Consider the following 26,605-nt stretch of genomic DNA (forward strand, 5'->3'; position numbering starts at 1 on the left):
GGAGGCTCCCTTGGCGGAGGAGGCTCCCGGCAGCGCTGCGCAGGGCTGCGGGGAGGGAGCGGGGCGGCTGCCATTGTCCCTGCGGGCGGGGAGCGGGGCAGCCCCGCGGCCCGGCGGGCGGCGGCAGCGCCGGCCCGGGCCGCCCCCCGGTACCGCCCGGTGCCGCCCGGCCCGGCCCGGCCCGGCCCGGCCTCCCGCGGCCCGGCCGCTGCCGCCGTGCCCGGGGGCAGGGGGGAGTGACTTGTGCCTCCCCCCGCCTCCTCCCCGTCCAGCCCTCTTCTGGGGGGGGGGGGGGGGGAGGAGGAGGAGGAGGAGGAGGAGGGCGAGTGGTGGGAGGGTCTCCATTGAAATAAACAAGCAGGCAGTTATTAAAACGGGAACATGGCGGCCGCAGCCCCAGCTTCAGCTTCATCTTACAAAGCGAAGGTCAGCGCCGGCGGCAGCCGCGGCGGGAGACGGCACTGACCCCCGGTAACGGCTCCCGCACGCCCCCTCGGCCCCGGTGCGGCGGGGGGTGTGCCCGAGCCCCCCCCCGCGCCTCCCCGGCCGCCTTGTGTAACGCCGGGGGGACGCCCGGGGCCGCGCCGGTGCGCGGAGGGGCGGCGTTGGCGGGCGGCACCGCGGCCGCGGCGAGGCGGCTTCCCCCTGCGCCGGCGGCGGGGAGGGGGGGGGGGGCGGAAAGCGGGGCGGGGGCCGCGGCCCCCTCCGTGGGGAACCGGAGGGGAGCCGGGGGCAGGGGACCGGCGCGGCTGCCCCTCGCCGGGGCATCGTGCTCGTACCGCCGGAGCCCGGCGCTGGGCGGGGGTGGGGGGGTGCGCGGGTTGACTTCCCCGGGACGTCCCCCGTTTTGGCGGAGCGGGGTGGGGGCAGGCGGTACCGCACCCCGCCCTGCCGGGCCGAGGGGGGCTGGTTTCCTGCTCCCAGGCCAGGCGGAGGGTGGGTGCCGCCTCTCCGCGCCCCTGGCTGGGGGGCGGCGGGGGGGCGGGGGGGGAGAGTGCGAGGAGCCGGGGGAAGCGAGGGGTGCTTGCGGCTGCTCCCGGGGGCAGGGGCTGCCCTGCCCGTGCCAGGGGCGGATGGGGCAGCTGAGGTGCGATTTTCAGGGGATTTTGTTTAGGACATCCCCCTCCGAGCCCCTCCGCCAGCACTCGCCGACAGGGAAACTTGAGGGAGGGTCTCTTCTCGCTGACAAAAGGGGCGATTTGGGGAGCAGGGGCGGTGTTCACACACCCCCCCCCCCCCTTCCCCGGCTGACAGCGGCTCAGCGCGCAAGGGTGCGGGGCCGCTCCGCTTTCCCTCCGCGGGGCCGAGCCGGCCGCCCCCCTTTTCCTTCCCCGCGCCGGGCAGGGCCCGCGGTGCCCGGTTGCCGTCTCCCCATCCCCCTGCGCTGGAGCCGGGGCTCCCCGCCGCTCCGCGCCCGCCCGAGACGCGCGGGGAAGGAGGGGGCCAAACGGGCAACTTCTCTTAACTTTCTGCGCCGTTGAGGTGGGGGGGGGGGGGGGGGTGGGGGTTGCGCCTGCGTGTGCGCGGCGGGCCGCGCCGTGGGGCGCGCCGCAGTCGCGCAGCCAGGCCGCGGCGGCATAGCTGCGTGGGAGCGCAGCCCCCGGGGCGCCCGGCCGCCGCCGCCGCCTCCTCCCCACGGCCACGGGAGGGGTGGGGGCCCGGCCGCCGCAGTGCCGTGTGGCTGCGTGTGTGTGCGCGGGGCGGGGAGCGGCGGGAGGAGGAGGAGGAGGAGGGGGATGGCATGGCAGCGGCTGGGCGCGGGGCCGGGGTCTCTGGGTGGGTGCCGCTGGCGGGGCGGGCGGCGCCGCTCGCTCCCGCGGGGCTGCGCGCAAGGCGGCGGGGGGGAGCGGGCCCCGACACGCGTGGGGGGGGTGGGGTGAGGTGTGTGTGCGCGTTGAGGGGTGGTAGATGTCCGCCGCCTCCGCGGAGGGCGGGTGCTCAACCCCTGCCCGCCTCCGCGGGGGGCGGTGTGCGCGCCGCCGCCTCCGCGGGGACCGGCGCTGGTCGGCGGCTGCGGGGCGCGGTGTAACCGGAGCCGCGTCCCTCGCTCCTTCCCCTCCGCTCGGGCCTGAGCGATTCCCCCCCCCCCCCCCCCAGCCCGCGAATCACACGGCTCCTCGTCCAGAGAGGGGCATTCAGGCCGTGCGGGTTGTCTGCGGGAAACCTGCCTGAGAGCCTGGAAAAGAAAAAAAAAAAAAAGAAAAAAAAAAAAAAAAAAAAAAAAGGTGGGGGGGGTGGGGAAGGAAAAAAAAAAAAAAAGAAGGTGGGGGGAAAAGCAAGGAGGTTGCTGGCAGTCACCGGGAAATAATGATATCTGATTCTTAGTTTGTGTTAGCCTGTATACTTCTGTCTGAAGCGTGCGTATGCGGGAGCCCACTGTCTAAATACACTTGTAATTTAGCCAGGAAAGAGTCTCCTTGTGAAAGGAGAACAGCCTGCTCGTTCAGTATTAATCAATTGCTTTTGTATTTATGTGTGGGATTTTTTTTTTTTTTTTTTTTTTTTTACTTTCAGAGTAGTAGATGAATAGGCTCTAGAACTGAACCGATAATATTTTTATGGTATTTAAGTGTAGTTTCAGCTAAGCGTATAGCGTCTGGCTACGACAGTTACAGCAGAGCTCTATTGCTGCTGTAAATAAGTAAGCAGTTTAAGACTGCCAGTCTTTCTACTTAAAGCATTTTGTGTGTGTGTGTGTGTGTTCTTATTTTGCTGCCATTGTGACTGAAGGCAGTCATTTGGTTTTTTTATCCCTTTGGGTTTTTATATACTGAACTATAAAATCAACTCCAGTCAGTTAATTTCCTGGCTCTTCACAGCCCGATAGCAGCGTTGGGCCACCTGGTGGGCTCCTCTCATGGGGGAATCCTCTGCGAGTGATGAGCCGGAGGGAGCTGCTGGTCTGCTGTGTTGGATGCTCTTGGAGACATGACAACATTGCACACCCGTGTTAATTCATACCGCAACTATTCTTCCCCAAAGCAGGGCTCTTGTTTGCTCACACGCAGCTGAAGACCACTGTGAATGGAAACCGGTTGTTTTTATCGCAGTTGGTGTAGGTACTGTGCCTCCTACGTATCTTTCAGGACACTTTCCTTGTTTACATCAGCAGTGGTGTCATAAATAGGATATACCAGGCTTGTGCATATTTGCACGTACAGACGTGTGTACAGGCACGTATGGACGCTTGTGCATTTGTGTTTCTTATTTTGGTGTTTGTGATACTGCTGCTTGGGGACTTGAACACAGAAGTCAGCTCTGCTGTGTCACAGGAGATAAAGGAAGATGTAAATTGCCTCTGAATGGTTAATCCTTAAGTTTATGAGAAGTGCTGTGATAAGCTTAATGTTCATAGCTGCTCTTGGTCATCTTGTAGTCAGTCTTGTAGAAAATACTTTGTCATTGACTCAACCTCCATAAATATTGAGAGCAACTTTAAGAAAAGTCAATCTTTTTAACATCATGCAAATATTTGAAGTATCATGTGATTTTTTTTTTAATATGTTCGTATCGCGTTTTGGTGGGCGTTATGCTATAAATGCCTGACAGAGGTGGTGTAATCATCTCCTAAAAACTGAAGATTTCTCTATTTTGTCTTTTCTCAAGCTTGTGATATTTCCTAGGGAGAGGATCTGTGTATGATGTTCTTCGTCAGTATCACTGCAATGTCTGAAGGCCCTTCTTTAATGTAAATCTCCTTGTGTTCCTCGTTGTGTGTCCTGGTAGCGTCAGTGCTAAATTTGAAACTTGAGACATTTGAGAAAGGAATACTGTATTGGCATCAAGAATGATATCGTGGGAATAAGACAGTTCAATTTAAGTTTTTAAGCTGAAACGACGTTATTTCAGAGAGAAAATAATTTCTGGTAGAAAAATTAGAAAATGCTAGGGAATTACTCACCTGCAGTGTAGTGTATTGCTTTAAACTGAAGCTCTGAAGCCAAAATTAATTATTTAAGAATAATGTTTGCGTTTTTATAATCATTTAGGATGTCGCTTGATCATTGTAAGGCTGAAAGGCTCTGTTAGAAGAGGCACGTAAGCTGTCTGTAGTGTTGCCACTTCCAACTTTTCCCTCTGTCCTCAATAAAACCAGTGAGAGCTGGCCCATCTGCAGGGAGCCCAGGTTTTGCAGCAGGAAGAACAAAGTCAGTGAGCGAGCCAGCTGCTGCTACAATGCCCACTGTCTTCTGCTCCTTGTCTTTGTTGCTGATGTCACTGTTTCTTTGGCAAAATCTGGGCTTCTGCACTCAGCTGGAGTTCCTCTGGCACCTGACACCAGAACTGCAGAAATTGTGGGGGCTTGTGAGGTCTAAGACTTGAGGATGCTGTCAGTTCATTTAAAAGAAAAAGCTGAACTAAGGACTGGTACCAAATTCAAGTATAAATGTAATTCTCTTTGTCTGCCGAGTGCTAATAGATTGTGCGCTGGAGAATGGGAACACTGGACTAAAACTGTTCTTGCTGCGTGCATTTTTTTTGTAGGTTTGCTGTGGTTTGCCTCTCTAAACAAGGCAGTTTGTATGAAAGTTAGGTATAAAGTATTTAACAAATACCACACATTTCTTCAGTGTTCTTACAGTCATTAAAATGCTCAGTATTCATTTATTTCTATGTTTGGCTTTGGAGGTCAGAGGTTAGATGTATTGTTACAGTATATACTCCTCTGCGTGACACAGCCTTTTAAACTAAGAACAGAGTAATGTCAATGTTTACTTTATAAAAGGCATACTGCAGCATCCATTCGTCCACCCATTTTCTACTATTAGTTAATTTAGTTGCAGGCAACTACTCTGGCAGGATCCCTTATTTTTATTTTGAAACGAGGTGAAGTTCACTGCACTACTTTATTTTTGTTAGTTGTTAAAACATTCTCATGCTCCTGGTGGCAGATAATGACAAATCCTTCAATGTAGTGCTGGGAGCACGGGAGGTGGGGAGGGGGGGGTAAGAAACCCCCTCCTGAGCATATGGAGACATCCAGAAAAAGATGTGCATCGTCAGCTGTGATTCCATTGTGTGCTTGCAGACGGGATCTGGGCTCTTCTTCTCTTGGGAATTTAAACCTTACAGAAGTATTCTTTGGCTTTTACCCATCAGGATAATTGAGCTTAGACAACATATTTCACATATTTATTATAGATAATATTTTGATAATATTTTAAGATTTCAGGGAATAAATACAGTTGCCAGGACTCCTGCTCTGTGTTGGAATAATATTTTGAACAGGCATACATACATATTGGTGAAATGGCAACTTTGAGTAGTAAGAATAATTTGTAATATTACATCAGTGGTTACATATTACTAAGACATCTTACCAGTTCTACAGTTAGTAGTTTGTCAGCAGTATTTACATTATGTAAGCACTCCCTGTTTTTAATGATTCAGTAGCTTAGCCTTTTCAAAACATACCGAGTAGAAATGTGACATGAAAAATGACAGCTTGTATAGTTTAATCAATTTAGGATATAGAATTAAAAAAAAACCCAAACCAAACCAAAACAAAAAAAACCCCAAACCTGAAACAAACCAACCAGGGAATATTTTAAACAGAGTTTTAAAGCAAAGCTATTTTGTCAGTGTTTTGAGTATTCAGAAATAGTATTTACATGATGAAAAAACTAGGAAGATATTAATTTTCTTTTATTCAGTCCTGTATTTACCTATTACCTAGAACAGCTTTTTCTCTCCTGAGCATTTGGAATGCTTTTGCTGATTTTATACAATTATTTTGAGTTGATGAATAGTTCGAAAAATAGATCTTGAATGTGGTGGATTTACTGAGTTGCATTATGTTCCTGTTTGTGATTTTTCAATCTTGTTCTATGGAAATTGCATGTTATTCAAGTTAGACTAATGGAAATTTTACTTAAGAGTTGTATGGAAATAAAATAGGCACAATTCCTATGGAAAGTGTATGGTCACTGGGGTGTTTGGAATTTTGAAGTTTGAAATTGGTTCATTAATTTAAATGTCTGAAGCTATACAATGTATTAACAATGCACACTTTTTTTTTTTTTTCTTCCCACAGCTGCATCATTATACCATTCCAAGACTTGCATTTCCTTAAATGGCTTCCATAACAATCTCCCATTAATACAGTTACTGGCAGATATTATTCTTGCTTTGCTCTCATTTTAGCGGTTATATCTGATAGTAAATCTCACTCTTTCTGTGTGAGTGCTCCCATTACTTAGGTATTCAGAAGCCTGTTTGTAATATGCATTTGCTTTTTGCAGCTAAGATGCAGTGCCCTTTGTAATGCCTAATTGCATTTTTCAGTTTGTTTTTAAACTTCAAGAAGTTATTTGCTGTTTGGGAAGGATAACTTGTATTTTTAAAAAATATTCCACATTAGATGGAAACCATTAATGTATTAATGAAAGGGCAGAGAGTATAGGTAAACCAATTAATTAAAATATCTACTGAATGTGTTGATTTATCCATAAATCTTAGGTAGTATGGATCTCATGAGCTTCTGGTGGGGGGGGATCCTGGGACACAGTGAGAACATATATCTGATGTAGTGATGACTGAGTGTTGCTATTTTGATGCTTTTTTAGTGAGCTATGTAAGACATATTGTTGCTCTTTGGTAGGATTTATAGTGGGCATATCACAATTGGCTGCTTTATTGGCTGCCTCGGTGGAAAAGTCTGGGATTGAAGAATGGGCATGGAAAGTGAAATAACATTTTACTTGTTAGGTCAGAATTATTATGGAATTTTACTCTTACTCTGCCCATGCTGTAATTCATCTGTGTGTGAACTGACTTAGTTTTTCATTGCTGTCAGTATTGATCTCTAATGAGCCTTGCCCATGCATTTTGAAGAAAATCGCTCCAATTAAAAACAATGCAGTATGTCACCTATTTGTACCCCACAGATTACAGACGAGGTACTAAATTGCATTTAAAAAGAAAACTTTATGAGGATGGAGGAAAGTCTGCCTATGAATAAATTCGATACTATATAGTTACGCTTTTGTTACAGGTATTTTTGTGAACTTACAAATTCATCATATGCCTGTGTGATGAAATCAAGTTTTAAAAAAACCCCACACAAACCCCAAGGTCATATGTTTTAATACTTGTGCAAGTGAGGGTTCAGATCTCACCCAGTCTGCAGTGGAGATGACTTTTCTTCATACTTGTTCCACCATGCTTTAGGTTCACGAGGTAGCTCTAAAGTCCTTATTCTTTACTATTTCAAAATTAATGTCAGGAGTAACCACTTAGGTTATTCCCATAAATAAATGTGATTAGCAAGTGAAATCAGTTGACAATGCCCTTACACAAGTTGGTACTTTGGTTCCAGAGATATGAGCAATGTCGTCCTCCTGTTCTATCTATTTCTTAAAACGGATTCTTTGTGGAGGAAGATTGAGTCTATACAGATAGATACTTTTTTTTTATTTTATTTTATTTTAGCAGATTTCAGTTGTATTCTTAAGGAGAAAAGCTGTTCCTCAAGTATAAATATTTGTATTTTTTCCAAAATAAAAATTTGCAACTAGAAAGATACTATTTTGTTTCAGTGTGGCCAGAATACTTGTTGCCTTTATCTTAAAAGAAAAAGTAAACCTGTTGATACTTTACTGGCTACAAAATGTAGCTCTAATAGCATAGTTTAAATCTTTTTTTTTTAATTGCTTGGCAATTTGTTGGTATTTGCAGTGCAAACATACTTTTGCTTGTCTTGCTTTTTTTTTTTTCCTTTTTTTTCTTTCTAAGAGTCATGGCTTACTTTGATACAATGATACTGAATTTTTAGTGAAGCCTCAAACTATTTTCTTGTTACAGTTCTGTGTTAAATTAATATTAACTGCACAATGGTGAGATCATTTGTGGCACCATTTCTTCTTAGTAGAAGAATGAGGTAACCTGAAGACTGTATGTAGATAAAAAACTACGTTCACTAAGCTTGCACACTGTAGATGATGGTCTCTTCCAAGTATGTCTAAAGTGGTAGTCGTTCACACCCTTTTAGCTAAACTGTAGTTTGTAGAGTTGATACTGTGAGTTTTGTTCACAACTACAGTTTTTATGGAGCAGGGAGGTAACACATCTTAGGTTCTTGGAATACAGGTGTCCCTTTGCACTGGAAAAGGAAGACATGACTGTGCATGAATGGAAAATAAAGACATAAAGAGCTCTCGAGTTAGAGGATGGCGTGTTATTCTGGGCCATATCAATTGCTTTTAGTTATTATTTGACCCTTAAAAAGTCTTCTTTTACTCCTTGTGGGATGGAGGATTGGTAGTGTTGGCAAGCATGGAAAATGATGGCAATGCTGTATTCCATTTTTATATTGTAGCTAAAGCTGATAATTTGTGTACTGTTTGGGGCAGAGACCTTGCATGAAGGCCTACCTACCGGCCTCTGAGCACCACCGTTAACAGCATTATGATACTGTGAAAGCTGGCTTTTTGCAGGAGTGCTTTATCTTGAGTTTTGAGGGGCATCCCAAGAACTTCCTTGTTCTTGTGGGAACTGGCATGGGTACTAGCATTGCCTGATGCCGCAGAGCCGGCCTGCCTTTATTTCAAGCTTCAGAAAGCGCTTGAGAAGGGAAGGCAAAGGACTAATAGGTAATTTCATTGTCCATCGCTTTTCTTCACTGACTATCTGGTTTAGTTAGAGGAATAAATCTGGAATGTACCAGATTATACATCTATTCAGGTATGTAAGCTTGTCACTAGTTGCTGTATAATCCAAGAGTTTTATTTGGAAAGAAAGATCTTGTTAGTAGTATTTTGAAGGTAGTATTTCTACTGTGAAACAATAATTTATGTCTTCGTTTTCAGACAGTATTATTATTAAATGTTTTATGAGCAGAACAAATGAAAATCAGCAAAACTTGTCATTTTCATTGTTGCCACATGGCACTGTGGGCCAAAGCGTAATGGTCAGGAGCTGTGTTACTCATGTGCAGACTCTTTGAGCTGCAGTACTGGAGGCCACATAGATCATCAGGTGGTGGGACCCAAAAATACCAGTGAGCAGCCATGCTAGCTGTCAGGAAACAAAGTGGTAGTGTAGCAGTCATTCTAGTTCACTGGTGTGCAGCAGCTGAAAGACAGGAGGTGAGTGGAAAATGCTTCTGTCTGCACAGGCACTCTCATCATCATTGCTCCTCTGTGAAAAAGGTCTCCCCACCACGGGCTGGGGGCTGCCGCCTGCATCTGCTGGTGAGACAGTGGCTTCTCTTTGCTGTGTCTTTCTGAACTGCACGTGTCTAACAACAGACACTGTAAATCTCACTGGATCACCAAAAGATCTAGTAGTGCTTCAGCTAAAATTTTATTCTAAGATGAGAAGGTGCTTTCTGCCAGTGAGGACCCACTCCAAGCCCCGTGTTTGTGGCCTGTAGAGCTTGTGTGCTTTTTGGGCATTCCTGAGGAAATAATGTAGTCATATCTTCATGTATATATTTTATAGAAGAATACTTCTTTGTTAATGGTGCCCCTGAGTAGCCTGTTACTTGCCTGTGACTGAAACAACTTAAGCAGAGTTTGTTTGAAGAAGGTTTCTGAGATGGCTGAAATGACAGAAAGAATGAAGTTGTTTCTAAATTTCATTTCTCCTGAAGCATAATTTGTGCACTTTTTTTCCCCCTCTGTTGATGACTCTTGTAGTGTATCTTCCATTTTCTTTATGTTCTGCCTTTTTGTTTGTCAGAATAAGAAGGTAGAAAACTCTTTGGTAGCTTGCTTGGATGCATTTGACATAAAGTGGTGTTTGACCTACAAACAGAAATGCAGGTATAATATTTATGTGGATAGTGGCACGTTCCTCTTCCCTGAAGAAAAGTGTATTGCTGTGCAGTGTATGTCCTCTGCTCTACTGGACTCTTAAGCTCTGTACTAACAAGGAGCTTTCTCTTTTATTGTCCACTGATACTCGTAACTTGGGTCAGGAGTATTGTAAGTAGAGATTCAGAGAAAAAACATGCTTTTGTACCTACAACTTTTAATAATGGTTGAAAGACATTTTATAAGAACACTAGTTTCTCTTCTTTAGAGATTTGAAACTAATGTGTTATAGAGTCAACCAGCCAAGCAGTCAACCAAAAAAGGAACCAACTGCTTTCACAGAGGGTTCCCACAGATTCTCTTGCAAAAATAAAGGCTGTGTACCGTTAATGTAAACATCTTAGTTGTTATCACTGTGAATTTGCAGTAGGCAGCAGGTAGAGAGGAAGTTGTGTGCCTGGAGTGATTGTGCAGCTGGAAGGGGGTTGTAGTTATGTCTGGAAAAACAGATAATGCTCTGAAAAGTTTGTTTCCCTCATTGTGTTATGCTTAAAACTGCAATGTGCTACGCATCATATTTTTATTTTTCTGTGCCTGTCTCCAAAAAATGACCAATATTTTTCTCTCAATTTTGTTCCTAGCATGCTTGAGATGTATCTGAGTAGTGAGGCCCCCCTCACGCACAGCCCCTAGAAATCGTTGCCTGCCTTGCTGAGTCTTGGTGAGTTGCCTATATCCTATTGCATTTAATTGGATTGTGTTACAGTTTTATCTTCTTCACTGGGTAATTTGATGTGAGATGTCTTAAACTGATTGGGTGGATACAGCAGAACAAGCCTTCATTTTAAGTAATGTATGATACTATACAGTGGGTCAAAATGCAAACATTTTAGACACTTTCAAAAATAATGCCCAGGCTGGGTATGGAAGCTGGGATCTTGCTTTAGTGCCAGGACCAGAAATGGGACTCTCTGCTGAGAGGCTGAGGGGATCAACGTGTGATGTTCTTCCACATTAAGTTTCTTTGATATTTTATACAGTAACTAAGGAATTGACATTTTTCAAATGTGCTGATTATGATCTGTCTTTATGGCAAAGGTTGAGTATGAAATAATACAAGCTTTTCCCTCCAACTATCTACACTAATAAATTACTTAAATTGAGGGTTGAAATCGGTATAATGACACTGATGACTTAAACTGCTTGTTGCTCAAGAATTACTGTGTGATGACTCCATCAGGCAGTGCTGTGCCTGTTTAACTCTGCTCACAAGAAGGGATAATACCGCTGAGAACTAGAAAAAGGGACCCCTGCGGATTGTTTAAATGCAGACTAATAATAGTTTGGTAGTGCAGTGAAAGTAAGTAGAATATGAATGCCGTGTTTTCATTTTAGGTATGTTTCATATATCAATATGCTCACTTGGTATAAATATTTTACAAATATGCATTTGAGATTTTGTGAGAACCTTTTCAGGGTACTCATGAATAAATGTTGTCTTTTAACACGTAGAGTGACTTATTAAGGTCAGAAATATGTATTTTTGAGGCTTGAACACTAAATATAGAGGTGGGAAATGAGCCTGCTAAAAAGGTTTTAGCTGTTTGGGGGATAACTTTATAAAATGCTAGCCGTTTATGGGTAAAATTATGTACGTGCACATCAAGTATCATTTCCTCTTTTGTTAATTATGTTGAGCAATTTTTGCAAACAATGCTTTTCTTTAAACTTACTGAATTTTCTAGCATCGTTGGGTGAAAACAGATTAAGAAGCTTTCCAGTCCTTCTGTTTTTTTTCCTGCCTTTTCCCTTGGCTGTTCTAATAAAACACTTTGTAGTTCATTGTGTTCAATGGAGTTTATAATACTGGTTAATAGTTTGTTTATGTATTATGTTAACTTGAAAATGATCAGCCACATAGATGTTATTACTTATTTACACTTATTACTTATACCATGTTACTTATTTATTTACACTACTTATCTGGGCTGCATAATGATCATAATAATGTGTATGTGCAGGTCTTCTCAATAATAAGATGCTTTTTAAGATCATTTAAGCAAATTGTTTTAAGAAAGGAAATAGTGAGAATCTAAAATATTTTTTTTGTAATAGTGAATAGGACTCATAATAGAACGACTTAGGTATGTGTAATAAAGAAAGAGAAAAATGTCACTGCAAAAATTCTCCAAAGAGAACATGAAATTTTGTTGTCAAGTTGATAGTATGTTTGTTTTCAGTTGTCTCAATTGTAATTTTCCATTAAAAAAAAGGAATGCATTAAGTAGAGACTGAAAAAGGTAAATATTCAAATAAAAAGCAATTTGAATATAATTGCCTTTTTTACCCCTTAATTAATATATGTGGGCAAAACCCCCCTCTCTTGCTTATTGTTGCTACATTCTGTACCAAAATTTGGTTGTTACTATGCCAGAAAATAATCCGGTACCTTTACAGATACTAACTAAACCATAGTTGCTGTATTTGAAAAGTTCAAAACCTTTAATAAGAGCAAATAGAGATAAATATTTGTATATGAAGTCTGTGGTGATGACAGTGAGGAAGAAACAGCTGTAAAAAATGGATGTGATGAAAGGATCTAGAGGGCAAGGATGAAGTGTAGTGGTAGTTCTCCATTTCACTCTCCATCCTTTTGCTCTGAAGTGGATAGTTATCCATGTGTTCATGTGATAGTTCAGCGAAAGTAGGTTGCATAAGACAAGGAATAGTTTCAAATTTTGGTTCTTTTGAATCCTTGGAAATTCTTCCATTGATTTTTTGAATGTCCTATTCAGTCCTATTTTTGAACATAGTCAGATGTTTACCTTTTCCATCACAAGATCAGAGAGCTGTAGCTGTTTATTTTAACTAGTACACCCATCTGAAATTACGCTAGTGTCTGAAGGATATATCAGTTGGAGTTTCATTTAAGAAATCCAGGCCTCAGCTTCTGACTGGAATTGCTTGTGGAACAGATGTTGGTTTTGACTGTGTGTTGTTGTGAGACTGTACCACCATTGTGACTGAAATTGTGCACATTCAGCCTGTCCACCACTGTATTAAGTTTTTGGGAAGGTGAAACTAATGCTTAATACTTCATCTATTTTTATGTGATATGATGGATAAGAGTGTGAATCTTCAACCTGGGCTTTAGAATATGTGTATAGGAACTGATAAATACTGTAAGTGACAGAATTTGTGGTTGCTCCCTTTGTACGCTGGTAGTTGGGGCGGTGAAAAATAGCTGCTGCATACTACTGAAAAGCCATGCAATTAAAGACAGTGAGAAGTTTAGACTTTTGTTTAAAAAAAAGCCCCAAGAGATAAAAATACTAACTAGTCTAAAGGTTTTCAGTCAGAAGACATATTTTTTTTATTTTCTCCTCTTCATTTTGCTTTAAATGGTTTGCTTTGTAAGGAACATTTCTCAGAAAAAAAAAAAAGAATTTAGATTAGAGAAATCTGTTTTCTGTCACCCTTGATCTGGAGAGTCTGTTTCAATCTAGCTTTGTAGCGATTTCATTGGCGTTTGTGTTGTAGTTAGCGTCAAGTGTGATAGATAGAAAATATTTGTGTGTCTGTTTGTTCTGAGTTATAGTACTCCTTATTGTTGTCTACAGCAGTAGTAGATAAAGAAAATTCTGACAGATGTCTCATTTTTGACTGTGTCCTCCTAATACATGTGTGTGTAAAGGGAATGCTGTCAGAAAATAAAGTGCAGTACTGAAAATAAAGAGTGCCTTATTGAAATCAAGTTTAAGAGCCTTCAGTATTGGTTTAAGGGTGCGAGTGAGGAACCTACAGTAGGTTTCAAATATCAGATCTGAAGGAGAGCTGGTCTATTGGCATGCAAGGCTGGGCTGGGCTGGTGCCTGCCTAGAGCTCTGGAGTCAGTTCAGAGCACCTTAATTCCCACGGGACCTGTGTTTCTGAAATACCTGAAATAAAATACAGGTATCGATCACAGGTGTGGATAATCTTTACTGCATCGGGTCTTCTCACTTGCACAGGGATCTGTGAGGGATATTTAATCTACATTGAATTGGTTTCTGATAAATAAAGGGAATGTGTTTCCATTCCTAGACTGAAATTGGGGAGTTCTGTGCTGCATGAAATATGATCAATTTTTTCTGTTTTCAGTCACTTCTGTTCAGTAGTGACATTAGTTAATATGAATTGCCTGTAAAGATGCCTGTAAAAGTGGATGCTTGATTATAGTGAATTTAATGCAATCAATGTTCAAATGATACTCCTAATCTGAGAATGAAGTTCTGTGTGGGTGGTACATTGAGAACAGAAGTATAGAGAAATGAGCATCTATTAAGATTTATACAATTGCACCCCACAGACTCTTTTTTTTTCCCTCTAAAATTGGGAATGAGAGCTTATGGAAATCTTTGGGTTTAATTTTCTAGAAAAGCTGAAATTTACACCAATGTAAAATATTGCATTGCCTTCAAAATTGATAAAAAATTGAAAGTATTGTAAAGAGAAATCTGATCATGCTTGCAACTAGCAGAATTAGATTTGTTGATAATGAAAGCAGTTTTAAAGTACTTTAATAATTTTGAGGCCACAATGTTCAAATTCATTATAAATCTGGACTAAACCATTCTTAAATATGTAAAACTCATTAATTACTGTGAATGGAATGAAATGGAGGGCTCAGTCAGTGAACTTTTTACTGAGCTGATGAAACCAAACTTCATATATATCTAGGACTGTTGAAAACACTGTGGTTCAATTGATTGAAGCCTGCCTTTTGTATGTTGCTATATCCCGGAAGATTATTTTTAACATTTCAGTTTCAGTGAGATAAATAAAAAATATTTAGGAAATGAGATTGCTAACTTGATTTTATTCATTTCTTAAATATTGGGTTTGACTTAGTAATGGGCTTTGCTAAGATTTTTTCATTTCTTACCTTGATAGGAACCTTTTTATATGGGCAAAGGTATAGCATATGCACATTTGCAGAAGAAATAGCTGTCATTATCATCTGTGGAAAATCAATATATATTTTAAATATAGATTGATGACACTGTACCACCAGTATTGGAGCCTGGGAATTCTAGAGGGGTCAAGAACAGGACAACTGAGCACTTGCATCATCAAAGGAGATGAGATGCATTTACTCAGGCAGATTTTCCTCTGGGCCTGCCTTTAGACTCTGAATTGGAAAGAGTGAAATATTTACCCGACTTGGCGCTTGACAGTAAATAGTATTAATTAAATACAGGGCTTGAAAATGACACTGGTATTTCAGATTAAGGCCAGTAGATTTTGCCTTGGCTTTCTGGAAATTGAATTCCAGTAGTCTGTTTATTTGACAGCATTATAGTACAATAATTTGAGGTTCATGGATATTTCTGTGCATTAAAGTGGGTGAATTTTTATAATGTCACAATGCTGGGATGTTAGGCTCAGAAGACTTATGTGACTAGAATAGTAAGTGAATTTGCAGCTGATTAATATGAAGTGTGGCACAGTGTGTTTCCATCTGATTAATTTACCTTTATATTAACTGAACTGGCAAGAAATTACAGATTTTCTTTTAAAAAAACTTTGGATGTTGAAAAATAGAGATGAAAGGTCTTATCTAAGTTACAGATGTTAAGAAGTTAGATATTAAAATTATTTAGAGATATTGGTGAGTTTTACAGTATCATCGTGAAGGGCTCTAACTATTAAAAATGTTTTACAAAATCCTCCTCTATTTGTCTCACCACAAGCAAAAAGGGGTACTGACACTGCTACGTACACAATATCTGTCAGTGTGTAAATGCTGTTGGTAAAACTCTATTTACAACTGTGGTCATGATAAACGAAGAATGTACTCTGTTCTCCTGTTCCGACACTTCTGGTTTTATGTTCCGGATTTTTTCCCTTTCATTTTCAGTACTTTTGTTCCTTTAGTAATCCCAGTTCAATAAACTACAGAGTTCTGTCTACACCAAACTCTGTATCTTTCAGAATGATAGCAATAGGCAATCCAGGAATATTTCAAATTAGAATTGAGAAAATAATTAGTTTTATAGTAGGTATTGCAAATCAGTTCATCATTGAGGGAAACTAGTAGTGTCAGAGGGAGTTAAAATGTTTCCATTCATGTTTTTCTTCTGCTTATATTTAGATATTCTCACTTAAACTTTGAATCATCATCCTTACAAGTAACACATGGAATGGAAGATCCCGTTTTGCATTGGGTTCCTTTGTCCTTCAATCTCTAGGTACCTGTTTTACTGCTATGAAAGTGTGAAATGTTTACTACATTTCTTTGTTCAGGTTGTAAGCCTGAAACTCTACTGTGTGGTGCCACAGTTTAGTAGTATTTTGAAATGGGATAAAAGCATCTACATTTCTCTAAAAGTAGGTGGCCAACACATATGAAATTTCACTTGGGTTAATTTTTATGGCCTTTCAGTTTTCAGTTGTGGTTTTTTGCTTGGCTTCTCTTCACAAATCCTGGTTAACTGTGTTTTTATTGCTCAGTCCTGCTGAACAGACTAATGTAAAACCTTTTCTGTCTGGAGTTGCAGTATGTAACTCGCAGAATGTATCCTGCAGTGGAATAGGGTTTATGTGAAGCTTGATGTGTGGACTACTGAATTTTAAAATATTCCTTGTCCCTAACTGTGATTTTAGTCTTTCCTTCCTCATGAGCTCACTCTTTTGTCATTATCCAAGTTCTGGGCTTTCAAATCAACACTGAAATATTTGAGGAACCAGTATGTGTGTGTGTCTATTGTATAACACTGTGGTTGCCACACTTGAAACAAACTCGACACAAATCTACAGAAGCAAAAAAAAATCCAAAACCGAAATCACTCCAAATTAGTCCATTTTATATGAAATATCACATGCTATTCTACTGCTATCACACTCCAAGCACACCACCACCACTACTGTACACCACAGGCTATGTGCCACAACCTAAAGGGCTAAATTGATCTATTAATTTTCTGGTTTTGTTGGTTAGTGTCAAATATGCTGTGTGCGTAGCACATCCAATTCCCAATAGTATGTATGTATTTTTGAATATCATCATGGAACCATGCATATGGTGCTCTGGTTCTGGTTTAGGTACTGTGGGCAATTACTTTTTAAAAACAAACAAACAAAAACAACAAAAAACCCCAAACAAACAAAAAACAAAACAAAACAAAAAAACCCCAAAACAGCCCGATGATGATGATCTTGATTCCAGTAACAGTAGTTATCAAAGTTGCCTCCTACTTAGTCTTCCTCTTATTTGCTTAATCACTCAATTTCTGAGCTATTTCCTTCCACCCCCAGCTTCCAGGAGAAGTATTTTGTGTGTTGTGGTCTTCTGATACAATCTGATAAAGCTTTGGGATAGTCCATTCTCCTGTACTTTTGCCATCTGTCAAAGCCCTCAGGCAGCAGTATAGGAGGAGCAGTGTTTTGGGTCAGGACAGCTTGATCTGTGATTGTGAGACTCTAATAAGAATTGGACGTATTGGGGGGTGTGTGTGTATTTTGAAGGGGAATTACTTACTGAAAATGTATTTTTGGCTAGCTTGAAGCTATTTATGAGTTGGCTTGGATTTCATGAGTAGCTTCGCTGAGGAAGGGGGAAAATACCCTATTAATCAGAAAAGCTATAATGGCTCACTTAGGAAATTCTGAAATTAAAAGTTTTGGATTTCGAGGCTTATTTGACAGGAAGCCTTTAAGGGTCAGTAAGCCGCAGGGAAAGGGCCTGGCTGTGGGGTACAGCTCTGAGCGAGGAGCCGCTGTGGGTGTGCGAGGTGAGGGCTCTCACTGGACTGCGATTCCAGTGGCACAGCCCCTGCCCCGGCTGGAGGGGCGGCTTGTGACGGGTCGGGGGGCTCGTCTGGTGCCTGGTCTGGCTCCCCAGGAGCTGCGGTTTTCACCCCTTTTTACCCGGGATGCGGGTGAGCAACAGGCCGGAGGAGGGAATCGCAACGCTCCTGATTCAGAGAAGAGGTTTGCATTTGGGTCTCCTGCCGCTTGGGAGATTGCTGCCAGCTCTGGGCTGGTGGATGTTATGTTTCTGAGCGGAACTTTGCTGCCTCTGAAACAGCTCTGCTTTTTATTGTTGTGTAAATACTTTGTTAGAGAACTGAATTTCCTACGTCAGCGGCGGCGAGCGCCTTATCTGTTGTGTGTGCCCTACAGTAAAGAACGCTAGTTGCTTCACTTGCCCACTTTCATAGATTTAATTTATTTATCTGCTACCCATAAGGTTGTCTTTTCAGACAAGGTACTATGAAGGAGGCTAAGGTACACATTCACAGATATATTTAGCAATTAAATCCCCTTGTCGATGCTCTTAGTGCTTTGAGGTAGCTTATCCTACTTGGACATGAAGTAAGCTGTTTGAAACAGTGGCATTTTTCCTGGTGAATTGAGTATTTGTGCAACTTGAAACAGTTTTAAAATATGCTCCTCCCCTCCCTGTTCAATGGCTGAAATGAAAAATCCATTATATACACAGCTCTGATCTTGGTATCAGATGTTTCATTGTCCATAATTAAATGGATACATTTGACTACAAAGATATAACACAAAGTTTCACATGGTTGCCACTGTGTATACCATCCTTTTTCAAAATCTTTTAAGGTCAGTGTGAAGTATTTTACTAGTAAAATGGATGAGTTATTGAAAACCCAAAAAGATCAAAATGAGACCTATTTAGATCTCTCAGAGCAAATGAGAAGTAAAAATGTGAACAATGTGTAATGTGTCTGGCAAAGGTAAAAATAAACCCTTAAAAACTTAAAACCACTAGTGAGCATTCAATGTTATGGTGGGAAGAGCCCTATGCCACACCTTTTCTTGCTGTTGACATGATTTCGGGACTGTTCTTACTGTTCTGATTTTGTGGAAATACCGTGGTATAAGCATAGTGATAACTTTTTCATGATGAGCTGTACTCTGCTCTGTTACACTTGTGTAAATAATTTTTACTCAAGTGGTATTGCAGAAGCTGAGAAAGGAAGGTGGTGAGCCTGCCCTTAGAATTTCCTTGGGGGAGGAGGGACTTTTTAGATAGAAGAGATTCTGAGAAGGGAAATAGGAGGGTTTCTTGCAGAGAGGTTCAGCTAACTAGCAGTACAGGAAAGATGAAAATGTAAAATCCAGTATTGGGTCAGACTTCATGCTAATAGAAAATATTTCTCACTTGCATTAGCTGAATATAAAGACAACACTGTTTTACTGGTTTTAACTGACTTTGTTTGCCACTGGCAGGGAAGGAAGTCTGTAAAAGGGAACTGGTATTTTCTTACACAGACAATGTCGTGAGGAGCAGAATAAATTAATGCAACATGGTTTTCTGTGAGGGTGCGTACCTGCAACATGAGAATTTTTTATTTAATATTTTAATAATTGAAAATGTGTGGGTTTTCCTGTGTGTGTATATTTGTTTCTATGTTGTAATTAGTACTGATTTTTATCCCTAGTTTTTAGTGCTGTCCTGTTGCTTTATTCGGTGTACCGGGTAATATCAACCACTTTTATGCCATGTCCATGATGGGCTCTGTGGTTCTTATTGTGCCAAGCTGCTGCTGTTCTTGTGTTGTGTTAATCAGGCAGTTAAAACGATTTATTCAGGCTGGCTGAGGGTCATCTACAAAAATGGAACATACTGTTACCTTGGACAACTTTTTTTTGTTTAATTGACAAATAATTTAGGGTGGCAGAGAACCATCTGTAGAGTTGGGGGACTTATGTTCGCCCCTGCATGTGATGGAAATTTCCCTATAATTATACCGACAGGAATGATCTTATGTGGGTAATGGCAGGGATGGAGCTAGTCCTTGTGCTAGGGAGCCAAGAGTTTACTCTTCAGTGCCAGATCTGCCAGAGGTGTAGTAAACAAGTCACTTGAGCTGCAAGTCCCTCAGTTTCTATTCTGTAAAATGGGGTCAAGCCTCATTATTTTCTCCAAATGCAGAATTCAAATTCATTGGTGTTTGTGGATTGCATCGGCAAACTAAATAAAAATGTATTTATGTATTTAATTTCCTCAAATGTAAATAAAATTCCTGCTTTTATTTACCTATGTTGTGAAATAATACTGAAATTGTAAAAAACGCTAGGGAGAACTCTCCTATTAATGCTGAAGCAATGGCCTTTTGCTATTTTACTAAAGAAGAATCTACCTAGATTGTTTTGAGTTAGTGTTTTTGTCTGCTTATGTTATGAGATAAAACATCAAGTATTGACTTAACTTCACATTTCACAGAGGAAGAATTAAAAATTATCTCTGTGAAGGGTGACTATGGAGTTACTCTTTGAAATTCTAATTTAACACTTCAGTAATGGGTCAAGCCTGCTCTGAATCCTCTGTGGGATTATTTGATTTGCTGTCTGGTTAACCTCAAGGAAAATGGGATGTCTTTAAATTACTAGAGGTGCTAGCTATCACTTTATAATGGAGCCACATGGGATAATTTGTTGTTTTAAATTAGGATTGTCACCTGATGACTAAGGGATTATATGAATGGGGTTTATTTTTAAGATCTATCTTGAGGTTGAAAATTGCATTTTTATTCTTTTACTTATCAACTGTATAATTGGAGATTGATATAATTGAGGGATAAAGGGAAAATATCTTCTTTACCTGAGGGGGGGGGATGGGGCTAGGGGTTTATTTGTTTTGTCTTCAGTGTTATTTATGCATGGAGAAGTTTTTCTTTTGTGTTTATTTGCATGAATGTTTTGTGCCCCAACAAGAAAAGTATTTTTTTTTTTCCATAATAAAATTGATTATTAAATGACATTCATGTGACTGTGGAACTAAAGGGAGAAGTTCTGGTTTTTATAAGTAGACAAAGAAGTAGCTTGAATATTTTGCAAGCTTATGCATGTAAAGTTTATCCTGCCAAAACCTTTAAAATTAATTTGCAAAGTATTGAAATACAAGTACTCAAATGTTTTATGCTGTGTCATACATAAAGGAGTATTTGACAGTTAATTAGTAACTTAAATTTGGGGGGGGGGGTAAAGGCAGGATTTCAGTTAATTACTTCAGCATTTTACTTTTCACTCTATGTTGGACATTCTGTGCATATTGCTGTTATAATTTTTTCAGCTGCAGTTCAACTTTAAAAGCCATATAACATACCTAGTCATATTTTAGCAGGTTACATATTTCTCTGTCTTACAAATTAAATTGAATTTTTAAACATCTATAGTTTGTGATGTCATAGGGTATAAATTAATACAATGAAAAGCTTAGCATAATACATCATTTTAATGGCACTTAGTGTCTCCTCGGGAGTATTGAATGGAGGCAAGCAGTGCAGTATGCATTGCATATACTGAGAAGTTTCACAAGACTTTTTGACAGCAGTTTTGAAATGAGTCGTGGGCTCAGCTTCTCTGCTGCTCTGAGTGTAGTCTGTCCTGCAGAACTTTCCATTGCCAGTCTGTCATGTACCATGTGCCTGTATTTCACTTAAGATTTCTGATTTGAGTAGCTGTGGCTATACATCATTTGAATTGCATACTTAACAGAATTTACTTACTGTTGCTTCTGAGAATTTTATGTTAATTTTTTTTTTTTTTTAAGAACTCAAATACATTTATTCTTTTACAGTTCCATGTATATAAATTTATAATCAATTTTTAATTTGTATATCAACATGGTGTGGTGTGTTTTTGAAGTTGGTAATAGCTACGGAAATGTAAGTTGACCAGGTCCGAGGACTTGTGATTTCAGAAGGAAATATTGGTTAAAACAACATAGTCATCAGTTTTGTACATATGTAGGGAAGGGAGATTTTTTAGGATATGAAAGTTTTTCTGTGCTTTCTAGGAGCTGACAGAGACGTAAATAACACAGTACAATAAAGATTATAAAGATAGAAAATAAGCAGATTTATTTTGTAATATTTGCATCAAAGGTTTGTTTACAAAGGCTCAAAAGCCTTTCTTCTGTCTGCTGCGTTGAAGCGCGTATCGCAAAGTGTGAGTTGCAGCAGAAGCAAGCAGGGCTGGGCTCGCCCGCCTCTATCTGAAGAATTGCTAGCATGCACGAGTTGGGCTGCTTTGCCACTTCAAGCTGCATAGCTTGCTGGTGATAGGAGAGGTCCTACAGCTACACATTTGTTGATTACTAAAAATAGTGGTGCTGGAGTAAGGAGGGTAGAACAGCACAGCACCAGAAAACCCCCCAACTCTCCAGACCCTAAGGTTTTAACAAACAAATGCTTAAAGAAAACGTACCATGTCCCCATGGTAGGCAGAGTTGCAGGCTAGCTCATTCCTCGGGTCTGGCTGACTGGCCAGCTTCTGCAGCATGCCCTGAAGGTCATTCATTTGAACTATTTGGAAAGAGGATGGATTCAAGATGCAGAGGTAAAAAAGCTTTTGTAGGGAATGCTTGATTTGCTTCTCTTTTTTTTCCTAGAGGGGAAATACAAACTGAAGTGTCTTCTGACTCCAGCTGTAGTGGGGGAGTATGAGAGTTCACACAGACAACTTCCAGACAGAAACCTCAAATACAAAATATTATTGTGGATGAATTGGAAATCTTTAGATTGGGGCTGCTATCAAGTGTGAAGAAGAGTGATTTTATTATTGGTAGGTGAAGTGCATCTTGATTTATCTTTCCATTAACCCTGAGGTGACCCTTCAGAAGGTAGAAGGTGGTTCAAACTCTTATTAGCTGAGATCTGGAGATTTCCTGAGTATAAACTTATATGTTTTGCCAAGTTGTATGGCCACAAATCATCAGGCTTTCTCTAGAATTTCAACTTAGTCCAAAGCTGGGGTTCAAATAAGAAAAGAAGAATAGCACTTAATAACATAATTTACACAGACTGTTTCATGTGACAACATTTTAGCTACTGTTTTCTCTTTTTTTTTTTTTTTTTTTTTTGAAATAGTAGGTTGGTGGTTTAGGCTTGTATTTCAGGTAAGTCATGTATTCTGTATTTATGTACAAATTCCCATTAAGAATAAAGGAAGAGATACAGAATCTTTTCAAGCTTGCTTATAATGTGTGTAGGGAAGTGTTAAATATGTTCAAAGTTCTACTGGAAAACTTCTTCAACATTGTAGGGAATTTATTCTGAGTTGCGGTTTTGAGGGATCATTTGCCATGAGAGAACTTGTCACTCAGCAAATCTTCCACTAGTAGTTTGGGTTGTATTTTGGTAGGTAATTCATAAGGCATAACTTTATGATCATGTCATTTCCCCCAATGGCAACAAGAACTGCTTTCATGGGAAATCAGTAGTAAGAACATGGATTGATGTATTTTTAGTTTTCTTTAATGCAATTAAACATCTGGAAGTAAGCAGAGCCATCATCATGTAAGCAGCTAGCTTTCTACAGAATCTCAGGAAATGCTCTTGACAGCTTTTTGCAAATGGCTGCTACAGTTATTTGGTGTCTATTTTTCTGTTCAAGGTACTCAATTTAGTATCCTGTACACATTGTTAGGGTCAGTTTGACATCTGGCCAATATTCCTTCCTGCTTACTATTGAGTACTTACCATGCCTGTTGCTCTGTGTGAAATTAATATATGTTAAGCTTCATGATGGTCTTGTGAGGGTAGGGGTTGTACAGGAAAGTCGGTAGCACAAATAAGAGTAAGAAACTGTATGTCTTCTAGATATTAATGAAAAAAATCAATAGGGTGATGGCTAGTTGCAAATAAGACAGTCTAGTCTGTAAGCATTGATAATGGTTCAGTTAACTTGAGTTTCATTTGTAGAAGCTCACTGTTTCACAGAGTGAGAAGTTAGTAACCGAGTAGTATCTCTGTAAATAAGCTCTTTCCTAGTGAACTTTTTGCCTTCGGACCTGTGCTCTGTTTGTATTAGCCAGGTCTTTAAATACAGAATAAATGAACAAGAAAAATAACTCTCTGGCAACAACTAAGACGAACACTTCATAAGGTGTTTAAGAAAAACAATCTTGATTCCCCTCTCTCCCCCCCTACTTCTCTGCCCTCACAGTCTCTGCTTTCTGCTTATGTCCGGCTAAGATAATATAGTAAATGTCTGAGCTCTCACAAGTAAGGCTGTCACATTGATGTTTAACTGACTTTGAAGCAGTGCAGCTGTAAAGGGGAAATGAATTCTGTTCTCTGTCAAAGCCTGTAAAAGAGTGTTTGTTTTAGCAGCTACTGAAGATGGAAGTGTTTATTCCATGACTGTGTTGGTTGTCAAAGCTGGACATATTTTCCTGTATTAATAATATTTGGAATTTTTCATTAGTTATTATTTCCTGTTGGTTCTTGAAAGAAGTATTGAGATGCTGATCACTGTCCCAATCTTTTTAGCTCTTCTTTCTGAATTTGAATGGAAATCTTGGAATTCTAGAGTGGTGGTGGTGTGGTATGTGTGTGCACGCATGTGTAATTATGTATTATATAAAACTTTAGAAGCAGTTGCAAATGTCTGATACTTTTTGATCCAAGAAGGCAATAGGCTTTTTTACAAGAGGCAGAAGGGCAGCTCTTCCAGTTTGTCCTGTGATGGAAGACTGTGCCTAATATGCATGAAATACAACCGATTAGTCATATTTTTTCTTTTTTTTTTTTTTTTTTCACTATGACTTCTGTCATACTTTTCCTCCTGATATATAGAAGTCTGTCTTGATATAAGAAGACAAACCGTGATCTGGATAGTTACTCTCACTGAAGCATATGTTATTCTGTGTAATTTATTTCAAAAGTAGCTTATCACAGGCACTTACCAAATCTTAGCCATTCACCACAAAGAAAATCCTCCTGAAGTGTTTCCGATGCATTGTTGCTATAGTGAGGGGGAAAAAAGGTAGAGCAGTGGGGTTGGAATATCTTTTGGTTTGTTTGGCTGTTTAAGATAGATCATCTAGAGCTGAAACTTAATTAAGTATAAAGGTTTGAAATTGGAAACAATAACCATGCTAAGTACGCCTGTCATGATCTTGGCATCATTAGAACAGAGAGCAAGCGGTGAGGGAAGCTGGTGTTGCTTAAAATGGTATGTAACTTACTAATTACCTTTGCTGTAAAATGGTTGGTAAAAAGCCAAAATACTGCTTCCCTAGTTCCCTAGGATCCTTGTTCTGAGAGGATTATACTTGCCGGTGTTTTTACAAGAATTACATGGATGCCAAAATGTTTCCAAAGCTTCTCTTTGATGATTGGCACAACGTAACAGGGGAGGATGACCAAAAATTACTGAGGAAGTGAGTAGGAGAGAGATAAAAAGGTGTGAGAATAAATGAATCCAGTAGCTGTGTATTTATACATGTTCCCTACCCTCCTCATTTTTAGTCTGGTTTCTAAAGGAAATGAAACTCATGTGATCATGACTGAGACAAAACATGTTTATGTGCATTTGTGGGGTAGTGTGTGTTTGCCATTTCCTTCCTCTGCCCCAAAGAAGCTGTTCTTCTACAGGTTGCAAGAAAATACATGGTCAGGTAAATAACTCCTGTCTTGTTAGTGAAAGAAGGACCTTACCTGTTGACAGCCCTGATTTGGCTTCAGAAAATCATTATGGGAGAGCAAAATTATGGATAGCCGAGGGCACAAAGTCGGTCAAGTGCAGAGGTCTTGGCGTGTTTGTCAAACTAAATTTCCATGTGCCTTACTCTTTCTGCTTGTCAGCTGGAGATTGAAACACCTTTTGATGCAGAGGAATTATAGAGTTTAAGACTTCTGTATTAAAAACCAGAAGATACGTTATATAAAGACACTGTCTTACATGCTTCAAAATCTATTGATAGAAGTCATGTACAATATTAATATAATCTTCTGAGATATATATGGGTAATTAAAATGTAGAACTCCATTTCTTTTAAATAAAAGCGTGAAAAGCGTTACATACACTGAGAAATTCAGGTTGATTATGTAGATTATGGATCCTTTCATTATACTACAGTAAAGTTATTGCTGGTAGCTGTAGTCTTATTTATTTCACCTATGGGCTAGCCATAATGCCATGTCTTAACATCTATTATTTTTTTATAAGTCTCCATTGATTTTCAAGGTAGAGATAGGAAGAAAATATATAGTGTTCTCTGGCAGTGGGGCAGTGCAGGCCTTAATTTGTCCTTCCCCACATCTAACATAATGATTTTGGCTGTCGGTGCTGTAAGATGTTTGTTTCAGCCTCAGATAATCAATCTGATTAAGTATCTTGGCAGTATTTGATATTATACAGAAAGCATTTGAAATGGCAGTGATATTTCACTGAGCTACTGCTCATGTGGAAAGCTTAATTTTAATAGTCTTGGTGATAACAAAAACTTAATGAAAAGAGTGAGGTGGAGATATATATATATGTAAGTATATATCTATCTTTTGGTGTGAGTGTTTGTAGATATAAACCACTATGAGAACTTTTATGTGCTTGATTCCTGTTTGGATGAGTGAAAGCAGTGAGATTTATGTAGTTAGTCCGTTTTAAGTGTTACTCAGTAAAAAGGTTGAGGAAAAATGTTTTCTGAATGATAACATGGTATAGACAAGTGTCACGAGCTCAAGCTGTTACTTGCCACCTTCATGTTCATCAGAAATTTCTGTCAGGTAGATGATGTCCCTGGTCAGGTCAGATGCCCCTAGTGAGGCCAGCTGTACTTCAGGAAAACTGGAAAATTCAATGTCGTCTTACTTGCCCTGAACAAGGTTCTTCAGCATGATTGCAAGCCAGCTTTAACATAGGCTTCTTTAATTCCTAAATTCAGTGGCTGGATGTTTTTGCTTCAGTTTGTCTTGCAAAATGACACCTAGTAAAATTTTTGTCCTGGGCTTTCCTCAGAAAAGCCCATCGCTTGCCAGCTCCCCCTTGGGACTCACCCAAGTCCAGTGCCTGCTGCAGTGTCTCTGCTAGACAGGAGTCTTAGTTTCATCTTC

At 40.6% G+C, this 26,605-nt stretch overlaps 1 protein-coding gene across 5 annotated transcripts in view; it reads left to right on the forward strand.

The window, feature by feature from the left end:
• Positions 1 to 331: 331 nt before the first annotated feature.
• The window catches only part of NCOA2 (nuclear receptor coactivator 2), a 192,801-nt gene continuing 166,527 nt past the window's right edge, over positions 332 to 26,605 (forward strand). For 3 of the 5 annotated variants that reach the window (XM_042785714.1, XM_042785712.1, XM_042785713.1), the window contains exons 1-2: positions 339 to 471; positions 10,397 to 10,476. The gene's annotated coding sequence lies outside the window, so the exon portion shown is untranslated. Of the gene's footprint in view, positions 472 to 1,881; positions 3,060 to 10,396; positions 10,477 to 26,605 lie in introns of those variants that run through there. The other 2 variants (XM_042785715.1, XM_042785716.1) reach the window with 2 other exon arrangements.

The sequence above is a fragment of the Tyto alba genome, unplaced genomic scaffold (genome assembly GCF_018691265.1).
Source record: "Tyto alba isolate M040663 unplaced genomic scaffold, T.alba_DEE_v4.0 Super-Scaffold_9, whole genome shotgun sequence".
Classification (NCBI taxonomy): Eukaryota; Metazoa; Chordata; class Aves; order Strigiformes; family Tytonidae; genus Tyto; species Tyto alba.